The sequence below is a fragment of the Amborella trichopoda genome, chromosome 6 (assembly GCF_054954075.1).
Source record: "Amborella trichopoda isolate Santa Cruz 75 chromosome 6, AtrichopodaSantaCruz75HAP2 v2.0, whole genome shotgun sequence".
Lineage (NCBI taxonomy): Eukaryota > Viridiplantae > Streptophyta > Magnoliopsida > Amborellales > Amborellaceae > Amborella > Amborella trichopoda.
Window position 1 is genome coordinate 19356565 of NC_142341.1, and position 27679 is coordinate 19384243.

Sequence of the window (27679 nt, forward strand, 5' to 3'; positions counted from 1 at the left end):
TTAGAGAGATAATATAAATTTTCCATTCCCAAAGCATGCTCTAGTTTGTTTTTTTCCACAAGGCTCACACCTTATCGAAACTTTTTTCCAAAAAAAAAAAAAGAATCCCAAAGTACGAACTTGCTGCAGATAAAGAGCTCTGCCTTTACACAATGTCCAATAAAGGAGCGACAGTGAGATCAGAGAGAGAAGCCCATTTTTATTTCCATTAACAAATATAATAATTCAATGCGGCGAAACTTGTGATGAGAACAGAGTACGCCGGAAATGGGATCAAAGTAAGAGGCTCGTTTACCAATGCGATTTCGATGAGAGAGAGTGTCTCTGACGACATTCCATTTCCAGGGGTTTTGTTACAGGAGGGGATGATTTGACCAGGCACTACAAACGGCAAATTGGAAACAGGAGAGCCTCTTTTCTCTCTCTAGTCTGCATCTAACCACTTTCTCTCTGTACCATTTTTTCCCTGTCTCTTTCTCTCTCTAGAGCTGTGATTCATTTGCTTTCGCTGTCGAAGAGTAACGACGGTCGAGCGAGCGATTCTGTTTGCCTTTTCCAGGTCTCTTAGAAACCTGCACATCCAATTTAATGGGCCACCACAAAAGCCAAATCAACAAGAAGCCGAAATTTCCGATGAAAATCAGTGCTCCTTACTTTGGCTCAATTTCAGAGTAAGCTATTGCTTCTGGAGAAAATGAATATAAAAAGTACAGGGTAAATTTCGCACGGATCTTTAACTAATGGAAAAAGTCTGAACAATCAAATTAGAGCCCACCTAAAAAATTTCAGGGTGGCAATGGACCCAGAACATTGCCTGGGACCCTGGTATACCTGAAGGGGTCCAGGTATAGGTTCAACATTTGGACCCGGTGTGTCCGGATTGGGTCCAACACTTAGACCCGAATACTATTTGAGTTTGGGTTCGGGTTCAATTGGACTTGACTCGTACCAATAAACTGTTGGCGATAAAATACTTCAAGTCCTATTCGTTTTGGTGTATTATGGATAGTATACAATAAGAATTCAAAATCATCTTCAATCATTAAACAACAAATAAGACGACTTGAAATCTAGTGGCGGGTTGTGAACTTGTTGCCAATAATTTCGGTATATGATGGTAAAGAAAGAGCAAAAAAAAAAAAGAAGCTCATAGTGAAGGTCGGTATATGATGGTAAAGAAAGAGCTAAAAAAAAAAAAAGAAGCTCATAGTGAAGGTGGGGATGGACCCGACCAGATCCGGGACCTAACAAATATGGGTCTAGGTCCAACTTTTGGACCCGATGGGTCAGGTCCAGGTCTAAATTTACATTCGGGTCTGGGTCCGAGACCATCCGGACCCAAGCCGTTGCTATCCCTAACTAGAAGAGGTTGTTTTGATGCCCAAATATCCTCAAATTGATCTTCTCGACATCAAAATGCATGGACATGAGAAAAGAAAAAAAAAAGATTTCAAATTTTGGAAATAGTGCATCTTGTAACGCATTTTTTAACGTCAATTTTCAAATTTTCATAGATCTGCTTGATACACTATTTTTTAAACTTCTAAATTTTATAATTAAAGATAAAAATATATTTTAAAGCTATCCCAATGACTTCCAATATTGAAACCGCATTTCTCGATTCTATTTGAAGGTGAGATATACTTTGATCGTTTAGAGCCTGGGCTCTATACAAACCGCACCCTTAAGTAAGTAATGGGGTGCTGAGAATTAAAAAATATAATTAAAAAGAAAAAGACAACAATAACAGCTGAGAATTAAAACAGACAATTAAAAAGAAAAAGACAACAATAACAGTTGCATGAGTGGGGATTTATTGGAAAATTGGGAAATTGAGTTGCAAATTTTGCCAGTGGCGTTTAGAAAGAGGAAGGACAATGTGAAACTCTACCTTAGGGCTTGCAATGGGCCGGTCGGCATGGCCCTTAAAAAAAAAAAAAAGGGAGGGCATGGCCACAAACTGTGGAGCGAGGGCTGGGCTAGGGCTAGGGCCAGTGCCAGCCCGGGTGCCCTCTTTTTTTTTTTTTAATGGAAAAAGTTTATGAAAGATTGCAACCCTAATATGTAGAATTAACGATGCACCTCAAAAATTCATCATAAAAAGGTTGTTTTAATATTGAAAAAACCTCTAATTGATCATCTCGACATCGAGATATATGAATATGAAAAAAAAAAAGAAGATTGAGTCCCAAAAAATAATGCATCTTGCAACACATTATCTAGACCGCCCATTTCCAAGATTTTCATATGTTGATAGATCTACTTGATTTTAACCATTTTTTAAATTTAAAATTTTATAATTAGATAGATTTTTAGATAATTCTAAAAAAATTTCACACCAAAATTACATTATATGATAAAATTTGGAGGCTGGATTGTTTAAGGTTGCAACTTATAGAAACCACCTGTTTTCTATATTATTTTTCTTTTATCTTGCTTCATTTGTTTTGGGCCCAGCCCGACCCTATTAGAGCCAGGGCCAGGCTTGGGCCTGTCCAGGGCCACCCTTACTCTACAATAGTAACTTGTGACCAACAAAAGGTTCACCAGACTTGTCCCTTGGTTTTGTTATTTTTGTTCCCTCAAATGAATGGACAGGATTGAAAGAGATTGTCACCATACAAGAAGACCCACATTCGGATAGTCTAGGTGTAAACAAGCATTTACTTAAAGGAAAAAGTTTATACGAGGATGCAACCTTATAATGTAGAACTATGGATGCAGCTCAAAAATCGATAGTTTTAATGTTGAAAAACCCTTTGATTGATCATCTCGACATCAAGATGTATGACCATGAAAAATAAAATATTTAAGTCTCAGAAATAGTGCATTTTACAACATATTATCTACACTGACCATTTTCAAGATTTTCATATGTTTATAGATCCACTTGATTTTAACCATTTTTGAAATTTAAAATTTTACAATTAGATATAAAAATAGATTTTGAGATAATCCTAAGAACATTTTATATCAAAATTATATACAATGATAAAATTTGAAGGTTCACCTTACCTCTACCGCTATGGATGCATTGAATGCCAACTGCCCCCTTACTTAAATAGGGGGGAGTTTTTACTTTTTGGATAACAAACAAATTAGTCACTGCATGAAAGACCGACATGGGTGAAAAATAGAACGTAGCATTTAAGGAGGGAAAAGGTTTATATAAGGATGCAAGGATGCCCCTCAAAAATCCATCGGAAAATGTAGTTTCAATGTTGAAAAACCCTTTGATTGATCATCTCGACATCGAGATGTAAGACTATGAAAAATAAAAAGATTTTAAATCTCAGAAATAGTGCATTTTACAATATATTACTACATCATCCATTTTCAAGATTTTCATATGTTTATAGATCTACTTGATTTTAACCATTTTTTAAATTAAAATTTTATAATTAGATATAAAAATAGATTTTGAGATGATCCTAATAACATTTTATATCAAAATTATATACCATAATAAAATTTGAAGGGCACCTTACCTCTACACCTACGGAGGTGGCGTCCGTATGCCAACTGCACCCAATAAGGAGAGACTGGAAGTTTTGCCATAAGAGAAGTGGAAACATCCAAGAGGTTCTAAAATATCACCAAATGAAAATTAATGGAGCATTTATAGTGCCCACGCTGCTAAACATTGGGCCCCAAGACAAACAAAATCTCAAAAATGAGAAATAAATAAAGGGCAAGGAAAAAGACAATGGAAAATGAACAATCTAAACCAATGTATCAAAGGCAACCACAAGCTAACAAAACTATATTCAAGATCCATATCCCGCGGAACTATTCTCCCAGCAAAATAAAGAAAGACAATAATAAATAGGGGTTATATGGAATTTATATACGCTACCCCTCCCAGCTGTCCAATCTGGATGGACGGATGAGATGGCCTCAATCACAATGCCACGCTTAAACACTATTTTATTTTAAAGTTTTTTCATAGAAATCATATTGACACAAAATTTGGATCGTCCAATCTTCTCATAAGCTCACACCTACAAAAAATATTACAATTGTTTTTTCAAAAAATAAGATGAACAAAATACCCCTAAAAGTTTCAAAGGCAGTTTGGCCATTTCATTTTCATGAAAATATTTTTAAATATTTTTTTTAGATGCACCCTATTGAGATAAATATAAACACTAAATTTCATATTCATTTGATTTGTGTAAAAACTATTAAAAATAAAATACTCTGAACTATTAGATCCAGATCAAGCAGCATTTGATTTGTGTAAAAACTATTAAAAATAAAATACTCTGAACTATTAGATCTAGATCAAGCAGTCAACAAGGCTCACTTGTGACATTATGGGGTGAAGGTATCCTAGCCATTCATTCGGATCTAACAACTAGGAAAAATTCCATCTATAAATTCCCTATGCCTAGTGGTACAAAAAAAGCTTTTTCTTTTTTTTGAAAATGTTAACATTAATGGCACATAGAAAGCATTCTCATAATAAATTGAATTCCAGCAACAGAATGATTATAAAAAGGCATGTTTGATAACCGGAATGCTTTCTAGAAGTTAGAACTTACCCATTACTGTTTGTTTGATAAAAAACAGTAAGGTGAATAAAAAACTTACCTATTACTATTCATGTTCACAGCTTTGTGTGCAAAAACGGTTCCAACCAAAAGGTCGGAACTTCAAAAATTCCCCCGATGACATTTTGCCCTAAAAACAGTCTTAGAGCACTCAGCCACCCCTCTCGTCGCACTCAGCCGCTCGCTAGCAACCAGAACCATCTCTGGTTCTCTCTCTCACTCACTCCTCTATTGGTTACGTGCCCTAAAAAAGGCGCAACCACAACCATCTATGCCCTAAAAACGTGCCGAGAGTCAAAGAAGACGGATGAGCATGTGTTTTCATCTTTCTCGAGGTATGCTATTGAGCTATGATTCTATTTTATTTTTTATTTTTTATTTAAATAATATACTTAGCTGAGTTTTGGAGTGCAGGTGAACTAAATAACAATGATTAAAAAATATTTTAAATAAAAAATAGTAAAATACCCCTAAATTTATTGTGGTCAACATTTTTTATTCAAAATATTGTTTTTTATTAATTTTATTCAATCTTATAAAAATGAACCTAAAACCAAAATTTCAGATTGATACATTTTTAAATAAAAAATTAAAAAAAAAAAACGACATTCATTATTAGCCCTAGGATGAGCATGGTTCAATCCGAACCACTAAAAGGTGCACCTTTAAAGCGTCCTCATGCTTTGGACGCAGTACCAAACCTAAACGAAGACCACACCTATTTCAGAGACAGCTGTTATATAAACTAATCATAGATAATAAAATGACCAAATCAAATCATTAAATTACATAGAAACTTAAATGACAGAAATAAGAATATTATCTTCCTTTTTCATTGTTCAAAATCGTAAATATACTATTTTTTAGTTCCCCTTTTTACTGACGTGTCCATGATTGCATCAAAACCAAGAGATTGAGAAACAAATTTGTCATAAAAAAACCAAATGTAGTCCACAAGAAAAAAGTTAACGGCAAATGAAATAAGAAACAAACAGTGTGTGGGATTCAACAATGTTTGTAAGTAAAATCATTTCAATTTCCTAGATCTTTTCTATTGGAAGGGATCTGCTAGAAATAAACATTCAAGCTCTTGACTTGGCAGTTATGGTAGTAGGGGCCGCAACGGAACGTCCATCATCAAATCACAGGTTCCCCACCAATAAAAGATAGAAATACCAGCCAGCCTAAACAAAGTATGTGCCACAAAACCCAAATTCCCCTACTTGAAAATGACTGAAATATTTTGTTTAACCTAAATTCCCCTACTTGAAAATGACTCTGAAATATCTTGTTTTTCAAAGTAACAGCTCAGGTAAATAAAGAAGAATCTTAGTTGAGAGAAAGTGAGAGAGCCTGGTATGTCAGTATGCTGACATTTTGTTAGGTTGGAGATGAAACCAAAAATTGAAATCTACTTCAGTAATGACAATGTCTCATGAAATTTTTTAAAAGGAAACTGTGGCATTAAAAATTTGCATGACCCATGCCTTTGAGAATATAAATTTTTCATATTTCTTTATTGTTAACATTCTCATAATTTTGACAGTTTGAAAAATTTGTAACCTCAGCCCAGGTTTGGATATCATAAGCAACCTATTTCTCTGTGTATGGACAAGGTTTGATCATTTTCAAGTTATGGTTGCTAATACAAGATAATTATAATCAAGAACCCATAAGAAAAAGATGATAGTGTTACATATTTAAATTCAAGAAAAAGCAAATAAAGAGGAGGATAAAAGAAATATAAAGTTCTCAGACTCCATGTGATCCCAAGACCATTTAATTAAAATAATGAATCAGAAAAACAAACGAAATTATGATACTAAAAAGGTTAGTAAATATACCTCTTCGAATTCAGAACAGAACCACCAAGGATAAAACGTGTCCCCAAGTTGCTCACATTTTGCAATGCCATCGTGCGTGCTTCTTCATATGTTGTCCCTCCAACAATAAAGATAACTACCTCCTGATGCCTGCAAGAATATGCACTAGATCAGATGTCTAATGGAAACTAACTCCCTCCATTCGCTCCTCCATATCACGTCCGTTTGGCACATTAAAAAGAAACCAAATATCAGTGATTCAAAAAGCGGACCACCCAGTGCCTAGGCGGCCGCCTAGGCTGTCCGAAAGGCCTGGGCGCGGGCGCATCGCCCAAGACTAGGCGCCCAGCCCTGGGCGGCCTGCGCCTCTCCAGGGGCGGAAATAAGTTTTGGTAAGGGCAATTTTGGTTTTGGTTTTTGTTTTTGGTACCAACAATTAGTGTTTTAAGTTCATTAGAAACCTAAAACTTATTGGAGCCAATTTTAGATAGAGAAAGCCCCCCTAAAAACTAATTTTTGGTGAATTTTTTAGGATCGAAGAGTTTCTCAAAATTAACAAAAATTGATCAAAACATCACCCATTGATCTTAGATTTACTTTTTGATGTTTTGCAGAGTTATTAGGTTTTTTTTTAGAAGATTTTGAGTATTTAGAAGCATCTTTGAGGTGAACGTTTAAATATTGAGCAATCAAACTCAAAATAAGTGCTTTTTTTATTACTTCAGTAAATTGCCTTATTTTTGAAATGTCTTCTTCGGGATCTAATAGGAATGGTGATCTCGATTGGAATACGGCTATAACCCAAATCCTAATGATAAAAATTGCATAAGATGCAAGTTTTGTGAAAAGAATACAAAATGGGACATAAACCGGTTCAAGAAACATCCTGCCAGTATCAGGGGGATGTTGCCCCATGTAAAAAGACTCATGATGCTGTTAAAGAGGAAATAAACAATTTTTTGAACATGGTAAAAATGAAAAAAGATGAGAGATTTGCCTCTATAGCAGAGATTAGGTCTAGGGTTCGGGTCAATTATGATGATGATGATAATAGTGATGAGGAAAGGATTGGGGAGGGATGTCAAGAGGTTGAACAATCCATTATTAAGGGGAAGGGAAAGGGAGTTGTAATTGCTTTTGGTTCTGGGACTAAGAAGCTTCAAGTTAGAGGCCCTATGGATAGTTTTTTACCTCAGCCTGACCCTGAGGTTGCAAGAGAGAAAACAAAGAAGCAAACCACTATTGAAAATAGAATCAAGAAGGAAGAGAGAGATAGAGCTTTGTATTATCTTGCTACATGGTTTTATGAGGCGGGCATTCCTTTCAATACCGCTCGCTTAAGCAACTTCTATGCTGCGGTAGAGGCAATTTGGCCTTGGGATATAACCCCCAACTCCATATGAGCTTTCAGAGCCTTTTTTAAAAAATGTAGTCAGTGTCACGAAGGAAGTTGTAGAACTTAAGAAGGATGCATGGGCTCAGTATGGGGTTTCTATTATGACTGATGCTTGGAGTGCCAGGAAGAGAAGAAGTCAGATGAATTTGCTTGTGAATTATCATGTAAGGACTGTTTTTTTTAAGCCTATTGATGCCTCTGATCATATCCATGATGCCCATTACATATTTCAAGTGATAGAGAAGGGAATCAAGGAGTTTGGGGAGCATCTTGTTGTACAAGTTGTCACAGACAATACTGCTCCTAATGTTTGCTGCATCTAATTTGTTGCGCATAGCTTATCCTAGAATCTTTTAGACACCATGTGCAGCACATTGTATAAACTTCATGTTTGAGGTTCTTGGCAGTTTAACCAAGATATCAGGTGCAGTGAAGAAAGCCAAGTTAGTTACAAATTTCATTTATAGCCATCATCTCACCCTCAGCATGATGCGTACCTTTACAAAGAAAAAATAGATTGTGAGGCCTAAGGTCACGAGATTTGCGACCTGGTACTTATGCCTAGATAGCATACATTCGAGGAGAGTGCAGTTGAGGCAAATGTTTACTTCGGATGACTGGAGAGCATGCAAGTGGTCCAAGGATCAAGTTGGGAAGAAGATGAGAGATATTATCCTTTCTAAGGCTTTTCGACGAGGGGTGAAGGGCGCTCTTAAGGTATTTTTTCCTCTTATCAAAGTCCTTCGCATGGTTGATAGTGACAAGCCTTCTATGGGCTACATGTATGATGCTATGGAGAAATGCAAAAGAGAGATAGCCCAAAATTTAAATGATGACGAAACCCGCTACAAGCCTGTTTGGGAGATTATAGATGAGAAGTGGGATAGGCAGCTACATCAGCGATTGCATGCAGCTGGTTATTATTTGAACCCAGCTTTTTTTTATATTGACAAGGATATACAAACAAATGACACAATTATGAATGGATTTAATGAGTGTGTAGATGTGTTAGTCCCTGATCCTGATATGCAGGATATTATATACACTAATGAGCTGATAAATTACAAGTGCTCATTAAAGTCTTTTGAGAGTCCAATGGCGATGAGGCAAAGGACCAAAATTAATCCAGGTATTTAATATTCTTAAGTTCATCAAGTTCAGGTATTCAAGTAGTTCTATTATTTGTTTATGATTTTTTTCTATATCTTTGCGGCCCATTGGTGGAGCCAACATGGGTGTAGTTCTCCAAATTTACAAAAGTTGGCCATTCGGATCTTAAACCTAACCACTTCTTCATCCAGTTGTGAGCGCAATTGGAGTACGTTTGAAGGGATAAGACCGTAACTAAGGGTAATTTGTATAATTTTATAAATAATACATGAACCATAGATATTAGATTTTAATTAGTTTCATTTGATTTTGTTAAAATCATACAAAAAAAAGAACAGGCTTAAATCAAAGAGACTCAATGACCTAGTCTATGTCAAGTACAATCGATTCTTGAAAGACACGTTTGCTAAGAGAGATGAGAGAGACCCTATCAGATCAAAAAATATGGATTATGCTATGGAGTGGTTAGTTAATGATGATGAGGTCGAGAGGTATGAAGGATTGACATGGGACATGTTCATGGATGCTTCAGGAACATCAGCTGACCCTCCTAGGGCTGCTAGATCTTCTGCACAGAGAACAAGGGTGGATGAAGAAGAGGCTGATTCAAAAGAGACGGAGGAGGACGACGACGACCACTATGTCGAGGAAGGTGACGACTCTGTCGACTCTGATGAATATGATGCCAATGCAACTGACCCAAGATTTTCTGATGATGAATGAATGATGAATGTTGAATAATTATTAAACTTTGAAGTTTGAACTTTGATTGAAGTATTGAACTATTGAAGATTCTTTTGAGTCTTCAAGTATTACTTTCATTGTTTCATAATTCAATTTTGTTTTCTTCCTCATGGCGGTGTACTGCAGTACTGGTTTGATACTATTTGGTAACTTGGTTTGATAATTTGGTTGGTTGGAAAATTTTAAGTTTTAATTGGATATAGAGTATGAACCGACTTATGGATTATGGTTATGCTTATGGAGTGTGTGCTAAATGCTAATATGTAGTATAATTTGAATTATGTACTGCCATAAATATAACTGATACTGACATAACTGCAGAATCCTTTTTGGATTCAACTAGGCCGCCCAGGTTTTGGGTGCCCGATTAGGCACTGGGCGGCCTGGACCCCCCAAGCCGCCTAGGACCCGCCTAGCGCTTTTTAAACCACTGCCAAATATTTGATCATAAGATAAACTTTTAGAAGACCCATAAGTTTTGGTTTTTATCTTTTTAAGAAATGATTAGGTAAAAGTCAGAATCAGGTTCTAATGTACAGACGTACAGTAGACCCCAATCTAATTCAATCCAATTGATGAATGGATGGTGATTGTGGGGGGGGGGGGGGGGGGGGGGGGAGAGAGAGAGAGCAGGAACCAACATAATATGAAATGACGCAAGTCTTGGTTCAGATTCACCTTCAATGTCATACATCAATCACTTGATGGTGTTAACTAGGATCCCTCTCTCTCTCTCTCTCTCTCTCTCTCTCTCTCATATGTGCATTAGCATCTTATGCTCCTACCTACCCTGCTGACCATGGTTTCCAACAAAGGGATATTCAACAACTCTGAGACGTCCCTTTGTAATATTCTCCATAGTTTAAAAAAGAAGAGGCTGGTGTTGAGTGTAAACATTCTCCACACCCTGAAAACAGGCCACCCCTCCATTATGACGATTACTTTTTTACTTTTTCTATGTAATTAGGTCAAGAAACATTTTGACCATGTACTGGATTTCAAGTATTGGGTCAAAAAAGCAATTTCAATGATGTACCTTAAGCCCACGAGCCATGTTTCGAGCAATATTAAGAGGTCACGGTTCCCATATAAATTTGTTTACAATGCAAATCGGAGAGATCTTTAGAGGAAGATCCCTCAGATCCGTACGACAAACTGATTTTTAAAAGTGTGATAGAGAGTGGGGACAATCAAATTCTGATCTGAGGCCAGATCTACTCAGAAATGAGTAGATCAGCTCTCAGATCAGTGGCAGAGCAAGTATAGATCCGAAAAACACGAAATATTGAATGAAATACGAATAAAAACCTAGATTTAACGAAATAACTGAAAATAAAGGAAAAGAGGATAAGAAATCCAAAAGCATGAAATATTGAATGAAATAAGAATAAAAACCTAGATATAACAAAATAACTGGAAAATGAAAGAAAAGATGATGAGAAAAATAGCTAATCGGGCCAATTGGCCCGACAAACTCGAGGCTTCGAGGCCTCCCTAGTATCAGGACTGGCTAAGTTTATGTCGTGGATCCTCTTTGTCTCTCTTCATGTTTTGTCCAGGCCTTGACTTGGTTGGATGGTTTTTTTAACCTAAGGGCTGCCGGTTTAATGGCCTAAAGCTAAGGTTTTCTTAAATCTAGGGTTTGCTTATAGGTCTTCTCTCTAGGCTCTCTTTATCTCTTAGATTTCCTGGCCTATGGGTTCACAAAGTCCCACCCTCTCTATCTCTCAAATTTCCTGGTCTACGGGTTCACAAAGTCCAACCCTAAATAGGTCACAAAATGTGCTTATATAAAGGCCAAATCATATCATAGTGGATATATACCAATTTCAAGCAGATTTGCCAGCCAAATTTCCATTTTGGGGGTCAAAGGGAGCCCAAATCTGACAAAAATTAGCAGCTTCTGATTTTGGGGTGATTCATGCATTTTTGTGATATTGCCTACCAAAAAACAAGTAAAAATAAGTTGTTTTGCTATTTTTACTTGATTTATTATTAAAACAGTAGTCATGCAATATTTTGGATCACAGGATAGGGATCACAAACTATGATGGTCTATGGTTTGGGGTTTTCTGGAATAGTATGGTCCTAAGGGTTCAAGAGTATCACAGAATTTGCCAGTTTTAAAAATGGGGTGTCTATAGTTGCCCCTCTTTGGCACTCCCTGTCCTTCGAGGAACATTTGAGTGGCAAAGAAGTAAACACTCTTTGGCGCTCCCTGTCCTTCAAAGGGCAGGTGAGTAGCAAAGATACTACAGACATTTTAAATATCATCCTGACGTTTCGTGGTCAAAGGGCCAACCAACTATCCCTCCAAGCTCATCGGTGGGCATTTTCATCCTAGGGTTTTGGACTTGAGATGCAGTGAGTTATACAAGTTTGAAACTTGAATTCGATTTTCTGGCCATGCCACTTAATTTTATGGGTTTTCACAATTTCAAATTCTTAAACTTGGCATTTTTTTTTTATTCCCTTAGGGTTTCCTAAGGTCTTTTATAGGTTTTACTTGTTTAGGAAAAAGTTTGCCTGGTCAATTCTAAAGAGAGAGATAAGGCGGCAACGCGATAATCATCATATACGGATGACCAAGCTCCTTCGTTTTTAAAAGTCTCTTTAGAAATTTTGAAAACAATGGGAGAATTTTGAAATAGAACTCGGAGCTTTGGACAAGTCACGATTTTAACAAAGAAATTAAAGCTTTTCGAAAACACAAGACATATAATGAAAATTTTGAAATGAGAAAGATATTTTGAAAAACAAATTTTTAGTTAGCAGTTTTAGCTCCTACAATTATAGAGCCCTCTAAGCAGTTTAACATCATGCAACGATGGATAGATACACCCGACCCTTTACGTCATACGAGGCTAGATAGATACACCCAACATTTTATGGCATATGGGGCTAGACATTTTCTGACCTTTTACATCATACGAGATTAAACGGTTACACCCAACCTTTTACGTCATACGGGGCTAGACGTTTTTTGAATACACCTGACCTTTTACATCATACAGGGCTCAAGGTTTCAAAAAACGCCAGGCAGTCCCTGAGGCAGCCAGCCTAGCGCCTAACGCCTAAGCTGACACCCAGAGCTCAGGCGCCCTGTAGTTTTTTTCGCTTTGGGGGTTTTCATATATTGAGGTTTTTTTTTCTTTTTTTTTTTCACAGTGGGGGTTAAAAATAAACCCCATAACGTTTTTATACAACTTTGGGGGTCAAATGGACCCCCTTTGCCCTTTCGGGAGATTTAAAAAAATGAAAAGGGCCTTAGCGCCCTAAGCACCCGCCCCGGTACATCCGCCCATGTAGGGCCGCTTGGGTCTAGGCGTGCAGATTTTTTGTCCAGGCCACCTAGGCACCAGGCGGATCGTTTTTTTAAATATTGGGGCTAGACGTTTTCTGAATACACACGACCTTTAATGTCATACAGGTTTAGATGGATTCACCCAACCTTTCATGTCATACGGGGCTAGACATTTTGAACTGAAATGTGGTTGGAAGTTTAGACTCGTGCGTGTATTTTTAAAAAGAAAAGTTTCGAAATGAAATTTTCAAGATTTTTTTTTTATAATGTGGGTCTTACAGTTTAAGCACTTGCGACCCCTTTGGTGGACCCTATATGAGCATGTTAGGTCCTTGCTTGAATCTTTAGGGAGAGGAATCATCAAGTATTTCTTTATATCCAAACCTCAGCTCTTGTATTTCAATTCAAATGAGAGTTCTCTAGAGTTTTCAAGCAAAACAGAGTCTTGAAAAACACAGGATACTGCCCCTGGGTGTTCAGAGTCGCTTTGGACTTTCGATTTCGTTCCTCCACCATTCACCTTTCAAAGTCCAGATGATCGAGGTCCTTGACAATGTTCCATCAGGCTAATGCTCATAGATTTTTGTTTTGACACCATTCTGACTCAAGAAGAAGGAAGAGAAGATGTTAGAGAGAAAAGACTTTGGAGAATAGAAGGAAAGGAGAGAACTTCTTCATTTTCATCGCCTCGGGGTCCCTTTCGAGTGTTTAGCCATGTAGCCTTTTTCCAACACTTGGGGTTCCTTTCGGATTTTAAGCCCAATAGATTTATTTTTCATCGCCCAAGGTCCTTTTAAGGTGTTCAGCCCGGTTGTCTTTTTTTCCAACACATGGGGTTCAGCCCAACGAAACTTTTTCTTTATTTTTTAAGAAGATGGCGAAGGAGAAGGAGAAGAGTCAGTGGTGTTCTTTTTTTTTTTTGCATTTCGCTTTTAGACTGTGTAAGAACTTGATCATCTTTCCCTTATCCAGGTGGCAGGGAGGTTCTAATATCGATTATCCTCTGCTTTCCCTTGCCCCAAGTTGGCATCCAATATGTGTTTGACAATGTTCATCGAGTTCCCCTTGGATTTATCCATTGAATTGCCCCACTTGAACCTTGATTTTGGGACTAATAATCATTCTTAATTTCCTAATCCCTCAATCTTTTGCGTGGACAAACAAGCTCATTAGGTTTTCAACGTTAATGGGATAATTAATGTTTACTCATTAAGCGTTAATGCCTTTTGAAGTTTGAGGCGTGAATACCCCATTTGGTTTTTTGCAAGAGGTGAGTGATCACCCAACTCCTTTTCGATTGTCTCTTTCATTCGAAGATTTGAATTGCTTTTCGGAGGTTAACTCTGTAGTAGGCTCCTCCTCAGTGCTCAAACTTGGGTGAGACTCTCGCACAAGAAGAGTGACTAAGTTAATATTGGATGGCCTTATGGCATGTTAGGAGTTAACAAATAGGGGCTGAATCTCATTAAATGCCCCTGTTATGCTCTCTTCATGAGAAGAGACTGCCCTTATTGAGTAATTTGATGGGGTTGCCCCCGCAAGATTTTTGTTCCGTTAGGAACTTATTCTTCATGAGAAGAACTTTTTTGATATGGGGGTGCCCCGGTTATCGAAGTTGTGCTCCTACCCTAGTTAAGCTCTAGAAATCTCTCCTCTTGAGGAGGTGACCCAATTTGGTCCTCAACTTTTAATTCCTCATCCCAGATGGGTGGATCATCTAGGAAATCTTGTGAAGATGGCCCAGGTGGGCCTCTTAGAATTTTCAAAAGGTCAACTTTTTCTGATATTTGAGGCAATAGGTCTCCTTAAAGAATTTGCTCATCTGCCACCTCATGAGTTATTGTCCCGAAATGAAGGTTTTTCTTGTCACCATGAGTTTGAGAATCCACAGCTTCAGAGTCTTGATTGAGCTTCTGCTCGAGTTCATCTAGATCTTGCGAGTTTGCTTCATTGTCACACATGTGTGAATCATATATTGTGTTAATTTGGAAGTACAGATTGAAGGGATCATCTACCCCAGTTTGATTCTCGATGATGGGAACCTCTTGCACCACTTTTGAGACTGTATCTTGGAGTGGAATTTCGCATGTGATGACCCTTTCTTTTGCCTTTTCTTGGGTTATGGGCTTGGAGCTAAGGTTATCCTCATTACTTTGATCTTGAGGATCCTTAGTCGTTAACTCCTGAGTGAGCTTATGCTTGATTTGTTCTTAATCTACCAGATTTTCCAGTTGATTTCTTCTTATGCTCCAAGGCCATGTGGATGCTCTTCTGTCTTGGGTGCAGCTCGTGATTCTTCTAAGTTAATCAGGTTGACATTGGAATTGTTTGTCGAGACATCTAGAGTTTCTGGTTCTTCTTTGCCAACAACCTCTTTCTTTCTTACATTTATCGTGTCGTTATCAATGGGGTACTGAAGTCTATGCTTGAAAGCTCGACATTCCTCCGTGTTGTGGGCATAATTTTGATGTCAATCACACCATTGCGATGTATTTCCCCCATGGAAGGGAGGAATCCTAGTTACTGCAGGTAATTCTATGAGCATTGCTTTAAGCAACTTTGTAAGAACATTAGTCATAGGCTCATCAATAGGAGTGAATTCCCTTGGTGTGGAAGTCTGCATCCTCCATGTGGTAGAGTAATTTTTGGTCTCTTCTCGTGGATAGTTTGCATAAGGGTTTTTTTTCTCGATCGAGTTCAACTCTCCTCCTTGAGAGGGTTCTTCACTAATTATGTCCTCATTCCCATCTCCTTCTTGTGGAGGGTCAACTATCATTAGGTTGTTAGAGACTCTAGCTTCATCTTCCTTGACTCGCTCATATCGCGATACTCTTTCGAGCATAACGTCAAATGAGTAAGGGAATGCCGCCTTACTGAAGAAGGTGACATATTCTAGAGTAATATTCTCTAATACCATGCCTACCTTCGCGGCTTCAGGGAGAAGAGTTTCGACGACTCGCATAGCAGCCTCTCTGAATCTTGTTATAAAATCAGAGGGAGATTCTCTCGACTTTTGTTTGATGGGTATTAACTCACCAAGGGCAACGGTCTTGATCTTCCCCCACAATAACGAGAAGAAAATTGCCTGAACATTTCATCAGGAGTTGCTTGAGGTTTATCCTACATGAATTTCCAGTGCTACATCAGGGGCTCTTCTGATAGACTATGAGAGAACATGACCTTAAGCTGGTTGGGTAGGTCTCGAAGTGCATGGGTTATTAATAGGTAGGCATTGATGTGTGCCTTAGGGTAATCTTTCCCAGAAAACTTGTTTCTGAATTGTAGCATCACAAACCCGACCGGTAGATCTTCTAGGTGTCCTAGAGTCTCTTGTACATAAAGCTTTAGGAGCTGAAAAATCCCCTATTCTCATTTTCTCTAAAGAGTCTTGGAGGTGTTTCATGTGGGTGAATTGAGTCGTTGTTATAACAGTGGCCTGGCTCAGTTGTATGGCTTGTTGGACCTAGATTTGCTGTGTGTGGCTTGTATAGACTGAACACTGGGCCCATATAGCAGGTTGCCCCAAGGATTGAGCTTGGGGAATGCGGTGAACTCGGTGTGCCAGTTGTCGGCCTATAGACTCACCTAAGTTTAACTGGGCCTGAGTTGATCCATTACTTGGAGTTTGCACTACGTGGCCGCACAAGAAGTCCTGCAGGATAGGATCGCCACTTGACTAGGATGGACGACTCGAGCTGCTATGATGACTAGACCTCTGACCTAGGGCAGTTAAGTTTACCTGCCCCTGACCTTGACCGGATGATCTATCCCTAGGGTTAGGGTATTCTCTTATCCCAGCACTGGACTGAAAGAGTGAAGGAAGGCCATAACTACTGCCAGATGGAGTCTACCCTCTAGGTAGTCTTGGGCTCGAGTGATGACTAGAACTAGATCCCTAGCCCGTAGTGGGTTGGATTGGCAAGCTAACACCCCTAGGGTTATATTGGTTTGGGCCAACATGTTGGATGTGGCCTATAACTTCAGCTTCTGACCTGACTTGTCTAGATTGACTACGCTGGATGGTGTACCCTCTGTTCAGCAATTCTTGAAAGAATGCATGCACCTTAAGATTGTCTTGATATTGAGTTAGGTCAAAACCCTGACCTTTATTGGTGTTGGGTTGCTTGGGTAGATTTTCCCTAGTTGTGTGTGAACCCACTTGCCCACTAACTGGCGGATTGCTAAGACTGGAATGCTAGGCTACTAATTGAACATTGGGGTTAACCTGGCTGAGATTGGCTAAGTTAGAGATCTGGGTCGGGGCCTTACTCTTAGTGTGCCAACTGGATTTGAGGCTAACCCCCATGTCTTGGAGGATTGCCCCTGGCCTAATCCCTTGATTGTTCAGGGTATTACGGACCCTATCAACCTGTTGGCTCGTGGCTCCCAAATGATGGCCCTGAAGGCGGCTTAGACAGGTAGGTATTGTTCCATATGGGTCGAGACTCGACTCACTGACACGAGTGTTATGAATCTGTGAGGGAGCACTGTGATGATGCCTCTCAGACTGACTACGTTTTCTGAATCTAGGCTGAGCTGGAGCCATAGCGTTGGATCTTGCTCTGCTTTGACCCTGGGTCATGACTCCTAGACTTGTACTAGACTAGAAAGGTTGGACTTAGCTTGGGCATGGACGTAGATTAGGCTTTGACTTTAACCTAATTGGACCTAGTTGGACTAAGACTTAAACCTAGCTAGATCTAGACTGAATGCAGGTTAAACTGAGGCCTAGACCAAGGGTGAGCCTTGTCCTAGACCTAGAAAGACCTGGGTCTTGACTTGATGGACTTAGGTTTCAACCTTAAACTAAGGTGAACCTAGTCTAAGTCTAGGGACAACTCTGAATCTAAACATAATTTAGGACCGAACTGGATGGATCTTATTAGACTCGATGGATAGTTTGAACCTTGAGCTAAGATGAAGCTAGTCTAGTTCTAGAGGCAACTCTATACTTAGATCTAAGCTAGGACGTAGACTGAGAGTTAGACTAGATGGGTACAAGTCTTGGCTCGGACCAAGAGGGGGCCTAGGTTCGGACCTAGGCTAGGCTAAGCACAAGCCTGAGCTTGAACCTAGAGGGTTTCAACTATCAGATTGGTTGTTGACCGAAACTAGATCAAGGTTGGATTAGGCACAAGCCTTGGCTCGGACCAAAAGGGGGCCAAGGTTCGGACTTAGGTGTGAACCAAGGCTGGGCACAAGCCTGGACTAGGCTGGGCAAAAGCCTGGACTTGGACCCAGAAGGTTTCAAATTTAGACTGAGTATGGACCCGGACTAAGGTCTAGGTGAGATTTGGCATGAGCCTTGGCTCAGACCAAAAAGGGGCCTAGGTTCAGATTTGGGCTAGACCAGGCACAAGCCTGGACTTGGACCCAAAAGGTTTTAGCTCGAACCAGAAGTGGATCCAAACCAAGATCTAAAACTAATCTACTCAGATAAGCAAACAATGGACTCGAAAACTTTGCCCTAACTATGGGTAGGCTCGGTTTGAGTGGGTTCCTAACTATTGAAATGTGGCTAGGCTGAGTGAATCCCCACGTAGGTGCTGGCCACCTGTTAAAAGAATTTGCCAGGTCCTATTATGTGTGGAGTTGCTTTGAGGCTAAGGATTACGGAGGGGCGCTCACTGTTAAAGTAACGCGAATCCCAACCGCCTCGGCTCTTAAGGCTAGGTTTCCCTCACGACAGTTAATACAAGATTTTGGGGGTTTTTGAAAATTTTTGTTGGTTTCTCGGACTTCCCTGGTTCGTTGTGTGCAAGAAGTGTAAAGAAGCATACAAATGAAAAAAAAAAAAAAGGAAACAAGCAAACACACGATGAAAGAATGTGAGCACTTGGTACAGATTGTGCCAAGTGATGTGTGCTTCGAGTCGGAGTTCAACCGACCGAGAGCACAGTTGAGGTGTAGGGGTGAGCAATCCCTAAGAAGGTATACAGTTAATAAAAGTGGAATCGGGCACAGCCCATGCCTAGTTGCGCGCACCCCAAGTTGAGGGTGACTCGATCAAGGCACAATTAGAGAGAGAGTGCAAGTGACCCTCGAAAGTTCTCTTCTTCTTCTTCTTTTTTTTTTTTTTTTTTTGATGAACAGAGAGAAGTGGTAAATGATGAATTACAAGCAAACAAATGAAAATATGATTTCTTTTTTTTTCTTTTTTTATTTGTAAAGGGGAAGGAGGAAAGATGAATTTTGTTATTGAAGTTTTTTTTTTTTTTTTTAAGAAATGAAGTGACCTTGAAAAGAGAATTTTTAACTTTGTTTTTTTTTAACAAAATAGGCCTTCAAAAATTACTCTTTTTTGTTTTGTAGAGATTTTTAGGTTGTTAAAAAAGAAAGGCCTTAAAAATTCTTTTTTTTTTTTTTTTGTTAAGGTTTCCTTTTTCTTTTTTTTGGGAGCAAGACGGCATCTTCTTCTTTTTTTAGGAAATTATTTCTTTTCTTTTTTTTTGGAAAATGATGGACTTTTGAAAAAAAAAAAATTTCAAAAAGGAAGAGTATATGATTATTTTCTTTTTGAAAACAAAGTGGCCTAAAAATTTCTTTTTTTTTTTTTATTATGAAGATGAAATTCTCTTTCTCTTTTTTTTTTAATGAAATAAAATAAAAACTTTTTTTTTCTTTTTTTTTAATGTAATTTTTAATAACAATAGAAGCTTCCTTTTTTTTAGGCCTCAAAAGGAAATTTTTATTAGCCAATCTATTTTTTAAACAAAAGAATCTGCAAAAAGAATAAAAAAAAAAAAATCTATTGGAATGTTTTTTTTTTTTTTTTTTTTCTTTTGAAGCAAGATGATTAGGATTTTCTTTTTTCATAAATGGATTTTTATTTTTTATTTTTTTGAAAACAAAATAGCCAACAACTTTTTATTTTTTTTTCTTGCAAAGCAAATTTTTTTTTTAAAAAAAATGAAAAAGGCCTTATTGGTTTTTTGAAAGCGCAATGGCCTTAATTTTTTTTTTTTTTGAAAAACAAGTGGCTTTAAAAAAACATCTTTTTTTCCACGCCCTAAAATTCTCTCCCTCTCACTATCTTTTCTCCCTATTTCGTCTCCCTATTTTCTCTTAATCTCCCTTCCACATATTTTTTTTTCTCCTAAATCTCCTCTCAAGGGAATAGTAGCTGTCTATTCCCCAAAATCCTCTTAACAACTCACACACCTCCTCCCACTTAACTTAAAGTCACGCACTATTGATATGAAAAACTATCCCATGAATATCAAAGAAGATTAAAATTGGTAACAAAATCTAGTGAATATCAAAGAAGATTAAAATTGGTAACAAATTACGCAGATCAACTCCAAAAGAACGGAAAGATGGATTTTTCTTTTTGTTTTTCTTTTAACAAAATAAATCTTAGCAAGACGCAAGAAATTTGAATGCAAACAAAGCTAATCTAACCAAATTGTAAACAACATAAAGCAACAATAAAACTAATCTAACCAAATCGTAAGCACTAAAGCAAGATAAAAAAAAAGGCACAGGCTTTATCCATCCAAATCATAAGCAACTAAGAACATGGATTTCTTTTGGAAAGAGAAGATGAGGATGTCACAACAAAGAAATCCACACGAATAAAAATAAAAAAATAAAAATAAACGAATAAATAAATCTAGAGAAAGAGATTCAATGAAAGTGGCAATGGTGATGGTGGCGCATACTATGAACCCATTCCCAAAACAGAAACGAAGCGCCTTTTAAAAATCCCAAAATTTTCTTTTTGTTATTTGGCTAACAAGCAGATAAATGAACAAAATAAAATAAAAAATAAAAAAAAGTTATGAGAAAGAAGTAAAACGAGATTTTCCTATGGAAAGAGATTCTTTTTTTTTTTCAAACCAAAGAAGATCTAGGACTTTTTTTTTTTTTTGGCACGGATCTAGCTTGAAATGCCCCACGGGCACCAAACTGCTTACGATGCAAATCGGAGAGATCGTCAGAGGAAGATCCCTCAAATCCGTACCACAAACTGATTTTTTTAAAAGTGTGATGAGAGTGGGAACAATCAAATTCTGATCTGAGGCCAGATCTACTCAGAAATGAGTAGATCCACTCTAAGATCAGTGGCAGAACTAGCATAGATTTGAAAAACACGAAATATTAAATGAAATACGAATAAAAACCTAGATCTAACAAAATAACTGAACAATAAAGGAAAAGAGGGATGAGAAATCCAAAAGCACGAAATATTGAATGAAATAAGAATTAAAACCTAGATCTAACAAAATAACTAGAAAATGAAAGAAACGATGATGAGAAAAATACCTGGCCGGGCCAGTTAGCCCGGCAAACCCGAGGCTTTGAGGCCTCGTCCGTATCAGGATCGGCTGAATTTATGTCATGCGTCCTCCTTGTCTCTCTTCAGGTTTTGACCAGACCTTGGCTTGGTTGAATGGTTTTTTTAACCTAAGGGCTGCCAGTTTAATGGCCTAAAGCTAAGGTTTTCTTAAATCTGGGGTTTGCTCAACACATGATGGCCAATGAGTATCTCAGAATCACTGACCTACACCATTTGGATCTTTTGGCGCATAATACACTTTGTAGAATTACAAATCCAGTGACTAATTGTGCTAAGATGGTGTTCTCATTTATCTGAATGTCCAACAGATCCACTAAATGTTCATGCTTGCACTGAGGATTGTATCAGATCAAAATCAATCTTTGAAGATAAGTCAAGGAACTGCAAGTTCAAGTAAGCCATATGCATTGTAGCCAAACTTCAACAATCTAGTCAAAATTTGTCAGCATGATCTTTTTCTTTTTTAGACTTGTTGAGGATTGATGTCTTGTATTCTGAAGAAATAGATCTGCCAAGGGGGAGTCAAAAGGACGACTCCGGAGGGCCGTTAAAAGCCCAAAGGGCTGAAGGGCCGAAGGAGTGTCTGGTCAGGTAGACTCAATTGACTCGGCCCCTACAGGGGTTGGGGGGCGGCAGCCCTCGAGGAAAATTTTGGATATCCGTACATGAGATTTGATATATCTGGGATTCGATATATATCTGTACATGGGGTATTTCGGTAATTTGTACCATCTATCTGGGACTCGATATATATTGTTGCGATGGGTTTTTTTAGGGTTAATGGAAAAATACAGATCTCTTTATAATCAGAGAGAACAGAGAGGCATGAGGAAGAGAGCTATTGTGACCCTATTATCCATTGCCAATAAAGAAGCTCTCATCTCCCATGGACATAGGCACATTGCCGAACAACGTATATCTTTACGTTGTGGTTTTGTGTTTGTTTCTTCTTTCTTGTTTTCGTGAATTGCTTTTTGTTTCTACAAGACTCTTATTATTTTTTTGTTTTTTTTAAACTGAATTTGTCAGCACAATCGTCCTTTTCACAAACCAAAAATAAATGGGACAGATTTTGGTGGGAGCTTAGACTAATAGAAAATCTAGTTCCAGTAATAGAATCAAACGTCCCCAAGCATACATAGATTTACAATGAAAAACTCAGCATGTATAAAAAAGCCAAATGTTCTCTTAAGATTTTCTCAACAAAAAAAAATCATAAACTAGAAAATAGTCTACGAGTAAACCCAAAAAAAAAACACCACCATTTGCCTAACTTGAAAGGCGTACCAAGAAGAATAACATATGAGAATGAAATGAACATGATTAAGTACTGAACTTAAGAAGTTAAAATGACACACTCCTAAGTGTTTTTGTCTCAATGATTTACTCAAGACAGAACCCTTCTCTAGTTGTTAGAAGGCTCTTTAGTGATGGAAAATCTAATTTATGACCAATATATTGACTACCCACGACAGATTTTTGGTATCTCACAAAAGAATCAAAATGTCATAAACTTCATCACTTTTGAAACCACTATTTCCACTCATCAGCTTAGATTTCTTTTCTTTGCATTTTTTGTTTTTGGGTTATGTATATAACCTTCATTCATTCATTATAGAGAGGAAGAAGCAAATGCTAAATTTTATCAGAGCTGAAGATAAATAGAGACATGTACTAAAACGGAGAGAGAAGAAATTGAAGAGGAAATAAGAGGAGGATAACAAGGTCATCCCAGGAGTTTGATCTCCAATCGGGACAAAGGTTGAGTTGGTGTACTCATTGATAACGGATAGGCAACCTCTGTGGCCTATGAGTTCAAGGCAAGTATAAGCCCAAAACAACCCATGTTAGTCTATTTAAAGCCAACTTTAGATGGAAACCAAGAATTTGTCATAGGAAATGAATTGCTTTGAGGGGATCACAATGGGGCTAAAACGGAGACTGAAAATGCTTCCCAGTTATCCTCAATAGCTAAACTACCCTCTAGGTCCAACATGAGGTCAAAATTTGATCCAAACACACTTGGCCTATTATCGAGTATTTTGGACATTTTAGATATGTCAATAAATGCTCCAAAAATACTTTGGCTCCCGCACACTCCAAGCTTTTCCCATACCTCCACTTAGTTCCCGCATCCCCTCCAACAAGGTGGAGATGAGCATTAATCAAATGAAGAAAAACAACTTTTGAGGAATTATGTTAACTTTTGACACAAATCTACAATTACAAAGTGTCACAACTTATAGTTCATAAGTCAGGAATCCTTCAACTAAAGAATCTAGTGACACCAGAATTGTACATAGATGCAAAAGAAAGGATTTTGTGCCCCTTATTTGTCTCAGTCCTTTCCATTCTGTCCAGAATACTCCCTTGTTTTAAATGTTTTAATGGGTGTTTTATGAAGCCCATAGTTCACAATTTCACTTCCATGACCAGTCCGTCTTCATCCCTAAAGTACTTTACATCAGCTTTTAGAAGCCCAAGTGCTGGACGAAACCCCAATCAACTACAAAATAAGAGCCAAGCACAACAAAATTACAACCAAGAGGAGTATTGCACTACTAAGTAAGAGGAGTCAAGCACACCAAAAATCCCCATCATCCCTACACTGATCCATCATGATTCCCATCAATACAGAATGAGCAAGGCAGGATTGCACACACTTGCATATAAACCTCAATTGCGATCACATTTCAGATCAAAAGGTTGGAACTGAGTCCAAGGGTAAAAGAAAACCATCATAGTTCAGGGATGAGTTATATCATCTTAAACAAACATTTTTACCTGGTCAGGAAAAAAAATCTACCAATTTGGCTATGTATATCAGGAAGGATCCCGAACGGACACTGGAAACTCACAGCGAGAGAGAGAGAGAGAGAGAGAGAGAGTGTGTGTGTTTAACTAAACCAAAATTCCAAATTCGCCATCGGATTCCATGAATCAAATGAAGAATACAAAAGAAATGGGCAGCACAGGGAGACCTATAACTGGCAGTGTAAACTGCATTGAAGTTATTTAAAGGGAGGCCCAATTTGCAACACACAATAAATATAAAAAAAAATCAATCATAAGAACATCTAGAGAGAAAATTCACCAACAACAGAATTCCCCATCCTTGAATATAAGTAAAACAAAGAAAAACAACTAAATGAGAAGCTGAGCAGCAACAGGAGCCCTGTACCAGGTATTATAAACCGAAATTCACTACTTAGGCAAATATCCACTTTCAAACACAGAAAATAATCATATGTAAGATTATACAGAGAGAGTACCGTTTGAGAATCGAGAATGAGAACCTCCATGCCTGAAATGTCCTGCAACATCCGGGTCATGTAGTCCCCGGCTGCAGAGATCAATACCATCTTTGCACAGAAGTGACCCTAACGCGCTTTTTTTTCAATTTCAAACCTCAAAACCTTGATCTCTTTTCTTGCTTCTTCATAAAGAAATCAAAACCCTAGCAAGTGCAAAAAAATTTATCCATCATCGAAATGAAAACCATCAATCCAAGTCCTAACTGAGTTTTGAGCTTAAACTCAATAAGCTGACTCGGCCGAGTTACTCGCCCTCCATTATTATTATATATATATATATATATATATATATATATATATATATATATATATATATATATATATATATATATATATATATATATAGTTTTCGTTATTTGACCCAACAGAATAGTTTCGGTTATTACCGCTTAATCCATTATTTTCGTATCAAAACTAAAATTTTAAAAAAAAAAAAATTTATTTTATAATTTAAAGTATTTTCGATTGTTCAACGACAAAAAATCGAGTCAATTTCAATTTTTAAATAACTAAAATTTTAAAATTTTTAATTTTTCAAAAACTAAAATTTTTTTCTCTTATGAGTCTGCATATTCTCTATCTACTTCTCTCTCTACATTACATGGATAAAAATAAATTTTTTTTTAAACTCTCTCACCCCTTCACCCATCCTCTTTTTTTTGGGTCAGTTCAGAATCCTTGAGATTACTCCTAAATTTAGAGGCTCAAACTAATTGTTCCGATTTTATCGGATAATTTCAAAGAGGTAGAAAGAGAATACGCCACAAGATTTCTCTTAATCTTCTAATCTCAAAATTCTTATTTGATTTTATCGGATAACTATGACTTCACATAGGTAGACAAAATACACCACAAGATAAAGGAAACATTTTTGGGTTATTCAATAATCGAAATTGGTGTATTTTCGATTGTTGAACAACCGAAAATACTTTGAACTTAATTGTTCAACAACCGAAAATGGATGTGACAATGGTAATAACAGAAACTATTCAATAAAGCCATAATAATAGAAATTATACCGAATATGTATGTACGAGAAGTATGTAAATCTCCGTTTTAGTTTATGTTATTACTAATATGTCTATTTTTTATTTTTCATAACATTTTTTCTTAAAACAAAAAAAACAACCACCCATTTTCGATTTTTCAAAATCCGAAATCAACTCAATTTTAAATTTTAAATTTTTTGTTCTTCAATCACGGAAATTTTTCTCTCTCTTTTCTACCACTCTTTCCTCCCCTCTCTCTATCGACTAATCAACTTCAAAAAACAATTTTTTTAAAAAAATTGGCTTTTGAAAAACCAATTTGTTTTTAAATTCGTTTTTGAACAACTAAATTCTCTCTATATATAATTTCTTTCAACCCATGCTTTACCCAATCTTTTAAACTCTTCCTTATGTTTATCCCATCTCTATATTACCTTGGGTTGGTTTTCAGAACTAAAGAAAAGTGGCAATTACATAAGGGAAAGTTTTCTATGTTTGCCTGCAATATAGAAGTTCTATCCTCTCCCGACCATCCAACGGTCCATTTTTTGTCAAGAGAGTCACTCATCCCGTTTGATCTTAGATCAAACATCCCAAAGTATTTTATTTTTATTTTTTTAATGCAATATTTCTGAATGTGAACTTTGATATGTGATCTTCTCATTGGGGTGCACCAATAAAAAATATTAAAAATAAATTTTAGTTAAAAATAATGATTAAAATGCCTTTTGAAATTTTTCAGGGATATTTTGATCATTTTATTTTATTAAAAATATTTTTTTATATTTTTCATTAGTGCAAGTTTACTAATGCAATGGACATCCAAAATTTGGTGTCAAAATAGTTTATAGAAAAAAAATTAAAAATAAAATAGTATAAAGACGTGACATTGTGATTGGGGCAATCTTAAACCTCCATTAAAAAATAGAATGTTGAATAAAAAGAGGATAGAACTTCTATGTTGCATAAAGAATATAGAAGGCTTTCCCATCGCATAGATCCCTAACAAAAAAAAAAAAAAAAATTTCTTCGTTAATATTAGAAGAAACAACTTACTTAATATTAGAAGAGACAATGACAACGTAGTTAATATTAGAAGAGACAATGTACTAGTCCAGATCATTGAAACAGTATTGGGAGAAGCAATGAATAATGTATGACTCTTTCTCTCTCTAGATTATTCATTGGGAGAATCAATGAATAATTTCGATTTCACACTCACCAGCGTCTTGGTTTTCTTCCTCGCCTTGATTGACAAGGATCGAGAGCACATAGCCTTTAAATTTGTTGCCCCTCATCCACAAACCTCTCTCTAAGAAAAAAACTAAAAACTCCTCTCTCTCTCTCTAAAAATAAAGCTTAAACTCTCTCTTCCTCTCTCTCTAAAACATAAAGATTTCAGAAAGGAGCTTTCTCCAATACGCTCTCTCCTACCCTCTCTTTCTCTCTTTAAAAAAACTTACATAAAAACTTAACTTAGCTTAACCCAATACTCTATCTCTCTCTCCAACATATACTCTTTATGATTTTATATCAAAAACTCTCTTTAATAAGAAACCTATAAATTTTTTGCTAAAATTGTAAGTCCCAACTCGGTCTGAGTGCGAAGACTTTGAAGACCTAAAAAACTCGCAAAAAATTGTGGACAATGGAAAGTTTTGGTTTGTTGACAACCCAGCCCATGATGCCATGCCTTCAAACTTACCCAAAAAAAAAAGGACGTTGAGTGAAGGGAGAGAAAAGGGGGAGAGAGAGTAAGGGATCTATGTGATTGCCACTTTGCTTCATTTCAGAAAACCACCCAATGTAATGTACAAAGAGAGAAAGAATAAACCTAGTAAAGAGTTTAAAATATAGCGTAAAGCGTGGGGTGAAAGGAAGATTATAGAGAGAGAATTCGGTTGTTCAAAAACCAAATTTAAAAATAATTCGGTTGTTTTAAATTTGAATTTAAAAAAAAAAAATCGATTTTTTAACTTGATTAGTCATAAAGTGAGAGAGGTATAGAAGAGAGATTAACTTGGTTAGTTGATTTGGGTTTTTGAAAAACAAAAACTGGATAGTTTCGTCTTTTTAAAAAAAATTGCGATAAAGTTCAAAAAACCAAATGAACAATATTATCAATAACAGAAAGTATTCGGTATTTT

At 37.1% G+C, this 27679-nt stretch overlaps 2 long non-coding RNA genes across 3 annotated transcripts; one reads left to right on the top strand and one right to left on the bottom strand.

The window, feature by feature from the left end:
* LOC148781655 (uncharacterized) lies at positions 1–24811 on the bottom strand. 2 transcript variants are annotated; one of them, XR_016058172.1, is made up of 4 exons: positions 24502–24811; positions 6398–6526; positions 3489–3585; positions 1–572 (listed from the first exon to the last, which is right to left on the bottom strand). It is a non-coding gene; the product is annotated as an uncharacterized LOC148781655 (long non-coding RNA). The 2 variants fall into 2 exon arrangements; XR_016058173.1 differs by lacking the exon at positions 3489–3585.
* Positions 4592–9828, top strand: LOC148781656 (uncharacterized). Its single transcript, XR_016058174.1, has 2 exons — positions 4592–4888; positions 9415–9828. It is a non-coding gene; the product is annotated as an uncharacterized LOC148781656 (long non-coding RNA).
* Positions 24812–27679: the final 2868 nt, after the last annotated feature.